The following is an 11,496-nucleotide window of genomic DNA, read 5'->3' as shown; positions in this document are numbered from 1 at the left end:
TGGTATCTAACCAGATTCTTACTCTGGATGGCATTACCTTGGCCTCCAGTAACGCTGTGAGGAACCTTGGAGTCATTTTTGACCAGGACATGTCCTTCAACGCACGTATTAAACAAATATGTAAGACTGCTTTCTTCCATTTGTGCAACATCTCTAAAGTTAGAAATATCCTGTCTCAGAGTGACGCTGAAAAACTAGTTCATGCATTTATTACTTCCAGGCTGGACTACTGTAATTCATTATTATCAGGATGTCCAAAAAACTCACTGAAAAGCCTTCAGCTAATCCAAAATGCTGCAGCAAGAGTGCTGACAGGGACTAGAAAGAGAGAGCATATTTCTCCTGTTTTGGCTTCCCTTCATTGGCTTCCTGTTAAATCCAGAATTGAATTCAAAATCCTGCTCCTCACATACAAGGTCTTAAATAATCAGGCCCCATCTTATCTTAATGACCTTGTAGTACCATATCACCCTATTAGAGCACTTCGCTCTCGCTCTGCAGGCCTACTTGTTGTTCCTAGAGTATTTAAAAGTAGAATGGGAGGGAGAGCCTTCAGTTTTCAGGCCCCTCTTCTGTGGAACCAGCTTCCAGTTTGGATTCAGGAGACAGACACTATCTCTATTTTCAAGATTAGGCTTAAAACTTTCCTTTTTGCCAAAGCATATAGTTAGGGCTGGACCAGGTGACCCTGAATCCTCCCTTAGTTATGCTGCAATAGACGTAGGCTGCTGGGGGATTCCCATGATGCATTGAGTTTTTCCTTTCCAGTCACCTTTCTCGCTCACTATGTGTTAACAGACCTCTCTGCATTGAATCATATCTGTTATTAATCTCTGTCTCTCTTCCACAGCATGTCTTTATCTTGTCTTCCTTCTCTCACCCCAACCGGTCGCAGCAGATGGCCGCCCCTCCCTGAGCCTGGTTCTGCCGGAGGTTTCTTCCTGTTAAAAGGGAGTTTTTCCTTCCCACTGTCGCCAAAGTGCTTGCTCATAGGGGGTCATATTATTGTTGGGTTTTTCTCTGTATCTATGAAGCACCTTGAGGCGACTTTTGTTGTGATTTGGCGCTATATAAATAAAATTTAATTGAATTGAACTGAATTAAAGGTCAGTAGCATCTTTTACCTTCCAAAAAACATCTATTGTACAAGAGTTATAGGTCTAACACTGAGTGCTGGGCCATTTCCTCTAATATAACTTCTCTAATATCTCTGACAAACTACATAAAGACTCAAAACAGAACTCACAGAAGGAAGTAGTTGTTCTTTGTTTGGGTGTTTTTGTTGTTGTTTTTTACTTAAAGTGAGAGTTACTTGATATGTTGTCAGTAGCGAGTTCATCAACAGGCAAGCATTCAATAAAGCTCAACAAGTTCAGAGACCAGCAGACAGAGTAGCATTAACTAAGGTGTCTTCTAGCCAGTAGCTCAGGAAGTCTGTCCCAGCTGACAGTGGGCAACAGTAGAGGTGAAGTTTGGACAGGAAACCAGTTAATCATTAGCAATTTGTAAAAGCAGTGGTAGTTAAGAAGAAAAAGACAGACAGACCTCGGCCAGAAAATTATTATTATTAAAGAGTCAATTATTTATTTTTAATTCCAAATGAAATTCCAATGATAGCTCAACCATAAGACTCTTAGTTGGTGCATCGAGGGAAAGCCAAACATTTACATACAAGGTGTCCAAAAAGTGATTTATTACACACACACAGCTTGTACAGTGTGGGAAGCCGGTCTTCGCCTTTCTGCTCTTTACAGAAAGCTTTATAGCCGTTATGACGTCAGAACAATTCCCAGAACTCCTCTGCTCAGAACAACAACCCTTTCCCAGGCTTGACACCAGATGTTTCCCATCATCGGTATTTGGAACATAAACAATTGTGTACACAAGTGTGCAGTTTTGTGAGATTGTAGGTCCAGGCCAACAAAGGTTCAAGTGTCCTTATCTGACTTACTGTGGACCGCCTGGAGCTACAGCCATGCTGGTGCTCTTGCATAATAGAATATTCTATCTGGAATGTGTTTTATTCTGCGTGCTCTGGAATAAATGATAAATGATACATGATAATTTTGATGATCAACTGATACTAAGTGATGCAGACTAATGAAATAATGATGAAATAATGACAGTGTATGTAAATGATAACACAGTGACAGTAAAATAACATTCCTGAACCTGACAAAAGTGCTATATTTTAAAGGGAAGTTGGGGAAATTAACATGGAAATATGTCTTTATTTACATAATTTTAAGTTCAGAAATCTGAACTTTGAATAAAGCCAGCTTCAAAATTCTATCTCAATAAATATGTACTTTATTTTTTCAAACAACTGCCTTCTAGTGTGTGCAACATATGATGAAAGCAAAGTATCCAAACACGGAAAAACTGATCAGAATATGAAAACAAACAAGTTTTTTCATTTATTGATCACTTCCAGATCAGACAGAGGTGCAGTGGTGATGCAACCTGACCTTTTATTTTGTTTAGAACCGGCACTAAAGTAATGAAAATATTAATGATGTGAGGATTCTGAGCAATGTGCAATAATTGATTAGTGCTGGTACAAAAGAATTCACAAACTATTCATCCATATCGTGAAATCAGCACCCTTACTAGATCTCTTATGTCGAAAACTTTGGTAAGGAAAGTTCAGTTGCCGTTTCACTCTATCACAAGGATGTGCAGAGCGTCTGTGAGAAACCTTCTCTGACGGTGTGTTGACTCTTGGGAGCTTCACTACAGGAGAAGTAGTTGCCGTTGTCTCATCCAGGTCTTCTAAGGGTTGAAATACAGGACAAAACTATTTAGCTGTATACAAAGAAAATAATGCAAAAAAAAAAAAACCACCCCAAAAAACAACTTTCTTGTTTTTAACAATTCACAAAGATTCAGGTAGCTTTGGCTAGTGTTTTAATGATAATAAATCATTTTAAAAACTGCATTTTATATTCACATTCTTCGTTTATGATGGGGAAAATATTTGTTAAAGCCAACTTAAAAATTCTACCACAATAAATATGTACTTATTTATATAAAAACTCAGTAGACAAACCTTCATAATATAACACATAAATGGGTATTTTATATAATTTCCCTCCAGCAGAATGTGTGAAGGTGCCACTTCAACACAGGCCTTCTGCTGGACTAACTCACTGTTACCAGGAAGATATTCTGCTTGGTTAGGAGCATTCAGTTGTTGTGTACCTCTAACATCAGGAGCTGCAGAGCTGCTGTGAGAAACTGTCTCTGAGGGTGTGGTGACTCCTGGGACCTTCAGCTCCACTACAGGAGAAGTAGTTGCCGTTGTCTCATCCAGGTCTTCTAAGGGTTGAAATACAAGACAGCAGTGTTTAATTGGGTGGACTTTCAAACATATACTAAAATGTCTAAAAACACTATAGGCCCTCCAACACATGGTATATTCCAGGAAAGGTGACACCATTTTCTATAGAACTAAATAGTCAGTAGTTAGTGGTTTGGTACATGTTGATCTCCAGAGTCTTGAATGCTCTGGAGTCTAGAGCACTCTTCTGTAGAGTCTTAATTCTGGTTTGAGCAGGGATGAAAGCAGAAAGGAAGCTTACTTTTTAAGCTTGTGTTGGTGGAGTTGGTTTTATTATCAGGGATGTAGACTGCTGGTACACTTGATATCCAGTTTATGTCAGGTGGAGGCTGAATACAAAACCCTCTCAGCAGGATTTCCTCATCAGAGATGCTCGTGCTTCTTCTCTTCTCTGCACAAACACTGGAGATGAAAAGACATCACCTCAAAACGATCATTATATTTGAAATATGATATATTATAGGAGGAATAATTTTACATGAACATTTTCTATTTAAAACACCAAAAGCAAAGCTCTTACCTGGAACAAGATGCGGAGGTAAAAAGAAAGCAATCCACATGATGTTCATTAGAGCTACGATAACATGAGTCCACTGCATGTTTCTGTGTGCTGCTATAGTGCACCTGCACATGCACCTGGCACTGTGAGCACAGTAACAGATGGTGTGCAATAAAGACATGCTGAAGGATGCACAGCAGCCCTAAGATATTTTAAAATAACTTCATCTCTCTCTGCGGGTGTTTGTGGGTTTCTGATTGAGCAATTTCTCATTTAACCACAAAGAACCAACAGCACATGATCATCAGAGTGTCTGGTCTCCAGAGCACAAAATGTACCATCAGTGCTATTAACCAGCACTTGTACACAAATACACTCAATTCTTGAACATCACAGTGAGTTCACTGTTCTCAAGCTGCCTGAACATTCATTTGATCTATTGATATTGTTCATATGCGTGCTTCCCCATCCACAATGCGATGCCTTTTATCATCAGAATCAGAATCAGAATCAGAAAGGGTTTTATTGTCAAATGTTGAGCGGGTTTACAACATTAGGAAATTGCTGCGGTGCTTCAGTGCAAACATACGGTCATAAATTACGCTTAAATAGACATGAAAATAAAAATAAGATAAGAATTAAAAGTGCTACGTAGATAGATACATGATATATACATGAGTGCAGGTGGTGATCAGTGCCAAACATGGCCAACACATGAACAATACGGTTATTGTTCATGTGTTCAACAGCAGAGGGGAAGAAACTGTTCTTATGGCGAGAGGTTCTGGTGCGAATGGACCGGAGCCTCCTGCCTGAGGGGAGCAGGTCAAACAGACTGTGTCCAGGGTGAGAAGGGTCAGCTGAGATCCGAGCTGCACGCCCCAGTGTCCTGGAGGTGTACAGGTCCTGCAAAGATGGGAGTCTGCAGCCAATCACCTTCTCAGCAGAGCGCACAACACGCTGCAGTCTCTGTTTGTCCCTGATAGTGGCTCCAGCGTACCACACGGTGATGGAGGAGGTGAGGATGGACTCGATGATTGCCGTGTAGAATTGCATCATCCGTGTTGGCAGGTTGAATTTCTTCAGCTGCCTCAGGAAGTACATCCTCTGCTGGGCTTTCTTAATGACGGAGGTGATGGTGGGCTCCCACTTCAGGTCCTGGGTGATGGTGGTACCCAGGAAGCGGAATGAGTCCACAGAGGTGATGGGGGTGTCAGTCAGGATGATGGGGGGTAGTGGAGCTCTGTGCTTCCTGAAGTCCACAATAATCTCCACTGTCTTCTGGGCATTCAGCACCAGGTTGTTGTGGCTGCACCAGGACACCAGACGTTCAACCTCCCTCCTGTAGGCAGACTCGTCCCCGTCCGAGATGAGTCCAATAACGGTGGTGTCATCTGCAAACTTGATTAGTTTGACAGACTGGTGATCTTAGATCATAGGTGATAATTTTCTTCACTTATTGAATGTGATATGAAAAAAGTGTGATGATCCTCTGCTCTCTCATTGCTTTGAAATACAGTTTCCTACAAAATCATGTAAGGACACGCGATGATCATTTAACTGACAAAATAATAGATATATATACAGTGGCTTGCAAAAGTATTCAGCCCCCTTGAACTTTTCCACATTTTGTCACATTACAGCCACAAACATGAATCAATTTTATTGACTGGCAGCTGTACTTGCAGCAAAAGGTGGTTCTACAAAGTATTGACTCAGGGGGCTGAATAATTACGCACACCCCACTTGTCAGTTATTTATTTGTAAAAAAAATGTTTGGAATCATGTATGATTTTCGTTCCACTTCTCACGTGTGCACCACTTTGTGTTGGTCTTTCACGTGGAATTCCAATAAAATTGATTCATGTTTGTGGCTGTAATGTGACAAAATGTGGAAAAGTTCAAGGGGGCCGAATACTTTTGCAAGCCACTGTATACAGCCCCATGAGAATGTAATGAAATTGAAAACAATATAAAGCCTGGATGTTGCTCATTAATACCCTCGAAAGTTCCCCAGTATGACAAACTTTAGCCTTTGTTTTGGTTGGAGTTCCGGTAAATATGCTGCTAACGCTTCTAGAAAGCCTTCCTGGAAGGTTTGAGTCTGGCCTCTGACTGCTATCGTCAGGCCAAACCACGGTCGCACTGCCATCTCTTGGTACAAAGATGTTACGACAGCTACAGTCCCGTTTAGAAACCAGGGCCCTGTGCTTCGTACGTCGCTTACTACATCCAAGATCAAATGAAACATCCAAGACCAAATCATCGCGCTAACTCTGAGCTCGCTATTCCGGTTCCCCGAACACACCTGTTGTTGACGATTAGTATAGCTGGATGAAGTAATGTGAGATCACTGGGTGGCCCAACAGGGGCTACGCATCGATAGTAGAAACATTGATCGGCAACCCTCTGATTGGTCGGCGAAAACGTCGAAGGAGCGCGCTCGGTATTTTTCGGCAGCAGAGCAAGAACTCTTGAGTGAGGGATTTCAGGAGTTTCAGAGTTTAATTAAAACGCAAGGGAACACTGCAAAGGCTGCAAAAGCAAGGAGAGAGGGCTGGCAGAAAGTTGCTGACAAATCAAACTCGTAAGTAATTTAATAATAACAATAATAATGGATTGGATTTATATAGCGCTTTTCAAGGCACCCAAAGCGCTTTACAATGCCACTATTCATTCACTCTCACATTCACACACTGGTGGAGGCAGCTACAGTTGTAGCCACAGCTGCCCTGGGGCAGACTGACAGAAGCCAGGCTGCCATATTGCGCCATCGGCCCCTCTGGCCAACACCAGTAGGCGGTAGGGTAGATTTATCATATCACACCATATTATCCAATATTATATTACATTATATTATATTATAATATGTTATATTATATCCCCTTTCACATTAGAGCCACAACAGGACCCACTAGAACATGGGAACAAGTAAAAGTGAAATATAAGAATATTCTACAGACTGGTAATATTTATCACTTATATTGCTTGTCGTCTCTTGGAAAGAGACCCTGGAATAATCTGTTTGTTTGTTCATAACAGCAACCAAGAAAAGGGCAGAGCAAAAAAAAAGACAGGTGGTGGTCCTGCACCCCCTCGTCAACAAGTTGGTTAAGTGAATAATACCCTCACGGGAAAATCGATATCTCTCAATGAGCACACTGTCGCGCTGAGCTAAAGGATCCTGTCTATCCCGCAATATACGCTGAATTCTGAGGACTCTCCTTATCAATCTTGCACCTTCCACAATGGGTGGCTCGCGTAAACGGACAGGATATGACTGCGACAGGCTTCCCAAATCCACCTTCGCTTTTATAGCCGTGGTCTCTCATCTTGATTACACGAAGTAATTTACAATTGCTACTCTGAAATATGAATTACATCTGTAATAATCACATACATGTAATAGAATGTTAATAGTGCATTTCCCTTTTTTAGGAAATGACCTGTATGTATCTGTGTGAAATCAATAAAAGGATCAAGTGCTGCATTATCTTTAGTTACATTGATGTTATTTATTTATGGTGAAACAGTGGTGGAATATCGCTGTTGCTTTCGTATGAATGACGCGGACATACCTGCGTGGCCGCGATCTAATCCTGTTTACATAAAGTAAACCTGCTCCCCAGCAGGTTTACGCTTACGGCTCTGTTGCTATGACAGCAAGTCCCGGATGGGCTTCGGGGAACCGAACGATCCAGGATCACGCGAAATCGTCAACAATCAAATCCAGCTAACTCACTTAGCGCGGTACGAAGAACAGGCCCCTGATCTCCAGCTGATCTCCAATTTTTTAACCACTAACCACTGATAGTTTGTAAGCAGATGGCATATGGCAGGACCTTTGAAGATTTATCATTATTATTTATTTAGTATTTTCTAAACGTATTAAAAAGCACTTAAAGTGATTAAGAAACATTCATAGAGTTCCTTATCTATCACACGAACACTGTATAGTACAAGAGTGTATATCTTATCTATCATTAAATGAGGCGTTGTTGTAGCTCAGAGGGGAGAGCAGGTCATCTACTGTTTAAAAAAAAACAGAAGACCTGTTTCAGTCTGCATGCCCAAACTCCACATTTCTCTCCGATGTGTTAATTAGAATGTGAATATTAGCTAGAACACACTTTGGCAATGAATGAGTGTGAATGAGGTAAATTGTGTAAAGTGCTAAACCAGAGTAGAAAAGTAGAAAAATTCTTTTACAGCACTTTGGTCAACAGCTGTTATTTTTACATGTGCTATAGAAATACATTTGACAATATTTGATGACCTGCTCTACTTTCAAGGAAATAAAGAATCCATAATGTATATAAAAAAGTATTAATATCCATTTTCTTAACAACATATTCAGCCATGGTGGGAGTGGACCATAACCCAGCAAGAACAAGGATAGCTGCAGTGGACAGTTGCCATCACAAAGCTTCAATAACAATTTGCAGAGTAAAATTTGTAGAGTAATTATGAAATTTCAAGTTTGGCCTGATGATGGCAGTGTTTTTTCACTTCCACACTGCCAAAAGCCAGTCACTGTTACACAGAAGTGTGTGTTAGTCTTATTGTCGTTTGAATAACACATTTAGCACAGAACAGCTCTTTAGCTGTTGTACAAGTGTAGTGTCACGGTCATGGCCACACCACATGTGCTAATCATTAAAACCTTTGTATTACCCACAATTGTTTGTGGATCAACTTCAGACTTCACAACAACAAAATAGTTTGCCTTGTGGGAAATGTGTAACTAGGATGACTAAGCACTGACCTTGACCATCATTGTTAGAACCCAAGGTAAAAGTTGATCTTGGAAAAATATAAAAATATATCAAGAAACCATGTTGTTGTGCTTTCTGAGTGCACTTGTTAATTTTAAAGTGGTCCTGAGCTTCAGTTCTCCAGGCTTTTTTTTTTAAGTTTTCCTTTCACCACTTTGTCATTTATTTCAGTCCAGTCATTGTACCTTCCATTTTCAGAAAAATGTTTTCATGTTTGTTAAGTCACCTGATGCCCACTGATTCCCAAGGAGCTTTTTGTCAAATCTTAGCATTTCTTTATATGGTGAATAGTGTGTCCCCCCCCCCCAAAACAATAAAGAAACTGGACGGCAAGCATAAAAAAACAGTCTACAGAAGATAAACAGAATCTGAAAGTGTTAAGAAATAGAAAAAAATCCAGTAAAAACTTGGCAAAGAAGGTCTGAGTGCTGCATCTGCACCCTCGATTCATCTAGCTGTGAGTGGCTCACTCACATGCTGGGCCATCTGACCTCAGGAAATCCCATGATAGGGTGGGGCTAGGTATCATGATAAGCTCAACTGAAACCTTGGCTGATTGTAAGCTACACCCGTTTTCACACCTTGGCTCGTGTGATTAGGTAGAGGATCATTAGGGGGTTGATTTTCCCTCTCCGGGGGACACTCCCACAGGGCTTAAATCTGGGACTGTCCACCATTTGACCCTAGAACTGAAGAAGCTTCTCGGATGAGAGGCGAAACATCTTCAAGGAAACTTACAGAAGTCCAGATGCTTTTCTTTCCAAGCTCCTTAGACTACGATGACCTGGATGACTGAGAACCTTTACAGAGAGATATAGGTCAAAGGTCAGGCACTGGTATAAAAGCAGGCTGATGTCAGCATGTTGTAATAAAAAGCATTTAAAAATCTCAAAATGTTTGTGTAGCTCTTGTCCTTCGAGGGCAGTTGTGCATTCTGAGTGCTCTTGTTATTTTTAAAGTGGTCTTGAGCTTCAGTTCTCCAGGCTTTCTCAAGACATGAACCACTTTTGTGTACAAATAACAGACAACTTAGCAAAGAACCTATTTTAAATTGTATCTTTGTCATTAGAAGCCTGTCACAAAACAAACGTTTGTTCTTATTATTTTAATTACTTATTTTAATTACTTTACTTACTTAATTTTAACTACAACAAATGCAAAGGGCAACAACACAATTTGACAGGAAAAAAAATCTGCATTTTATGCCCACTGATTCCCAAGGAGCTACTAGTCAAAGCTTAGCATTTCTTGATATGGTGAGTAGTGTGTTCTGAAAAAAAAGAATGAAAATGGACAAGAACAAAACAAAAATCGAAAAGCATAAAAAAAACTTGATACAGAAGATCTGAGTGCTGCATCTGCACCCTCGATTCATCTACTGCATCATCAGAAATGATCTGAGTGAAGCCATCAAGAAGCCATTCTTAAGAAAAGGAAAGTAGGAGAAAAGCTGAGGTATGACAAATTACACAAGAGCTAGAGTATCAGTATTAAAAGGCCTCATGGAGTTATGAATGCAAATTGGAAATGTTTTATTTAAATTAAGTCAGTATGTACAGAGTCAGGTCAGGAGAGAGGTACAATAATGTGCTTTTACAGACATCTGGGAAACATGGTGGGGCTTCTGTCCTGGTTTGAGGCTTTGTTTCATTTCACAGGAGTGCGCTTTGACAATAAACTGGACTGGGTTAAAAACACTACTGCACTCTACAGGAGTGCAGTAGTGAATGAATAAAGAATCAGCTGAGAGTAACTCCATCTATACATTACCATGTGGAAAGTGTTTAATTGGCAAGTGGCTTCAATTTTCACAATGATCCCAGACACACTGCCAATGCAGTGTAAGTGCACCTGGATACAAAATTACACAATAAAACACCATAAGGCATGAAATGGCCTCCTCAGAGTTCAGACCCGGTAATATAGATCAAGCAAGTCAGTTTAGGCTCAGTGTAAATCAGGAAAAACTGTTTATATTTAGATACTGGATGCTACTGTCATGGTCCTCCAGTCCTCTCTGGTGTTGTGTTTTCGTTGTTCCTCCTTCCTCTTCACTCCTTCTCGCCAGTGCGGCTCATGGTCCCCGCCTTGATCCTCCGCTCCTGGTCGCAATTACTCACCTGCCTTTCATCACTTGTGATTGGTCCTGGCACTTTTGGAGGAACATCCTTCAATTGGTTCAGGAGTATGAAAGGAATCAAGCAAACTAGTGGATTAGAGTAACCATCTCCATTTCAACCAAAGATGCAGACAAAGCAGACTTGTTCCCAAGAGTTTGCACTAGTGATGGCCAAATGAAGCTTTCCGAAGCACTGAAGCTTGTATTGAAAAACGGTTCATTACTCGAAGCTTTTCAACACAGTCCTCTCCGGTGACATCTGGTGGTGAAAATTTTGAAGAGCAGCTTGAATCTGCAAAATAAAACGGACTGCTCAATTATCACTGCTCACTCAAGAGTGGAGTTCTCTCTGATATTGGGCCACCGTTCCGTTGCTTTGAACATGTAATTGGTTTTGTTTTCTCGATTGGGGGGCTGAAAAAAATGTAATGCGTATTTGCGTAATACATTTTGATCAATAAACTTTCCCTATTTAAACATGCACTATGGTGGCCTTTCTTTGCTCATAACTCCTTGATGTTGGTAAATACAATAAGTGAGCAATATATATAATATACATATGAGAATGCACAGCACATTATGGAGTATGCCCCTGCTGTGAAGTCCTGCCTCCATCTACTTGTCGTTTAATCACTGGACAGCTGGACAGGTTCATACAAAATATTAGATTAGGCCAATTGTCCTATACATATTTTTGACCTAGGGGTGGGATTGATTGTGAACTGGAAAGGGAAAATGCTTAGGAAGCTGAGTAGGGCTGCAT

The 11,496-nt window shown here is 40.6% G+C and overlaps 1 long non-coding RNA gene across 1 annotated transcript; it reads right to left on the bottom strand.

The window, feature by feature from the left end:
- Positions 1–2,318: 2,318 nt before the first annotated feature.
- Positions 2,319–4,170, bottom strand: LOC146675462 (uncharacterized). The gene is made up of 3 exons (XR_014910667.1): positions 3,582–4,170; positions 3,202–3,318; positions 2,319–2,772 (listed from the first exon to the last, which is right to left on the bottom strand). It is a non-coding gene; the product is annotated as an uncharacterized LOC146675462 (long non-coding RNA).
- Positions 4,171–11,496: the final 7,326 nt, after the last annotated feature.

This window comes from Rhamphochromis longiceps, linkage group LG3 (assembly GCF_057381845.1).
Source record: "Rhamphochromis longiceps isolate RC_006_pf linkage group LG3, R_longiceps_female_GT1.1, whole genome shotgun sequence".
NCBI lineage: Eukaryota > Metazoa > Chordata > Actinopteri > Cichliformes > Cichlidae > Rhamphochromis > Rhamphochromis longiceps.
Note: the sequence above shows the minus strand (reverse complement) of the source record. Positions and strands in the feature narration are given on the sequence as shown.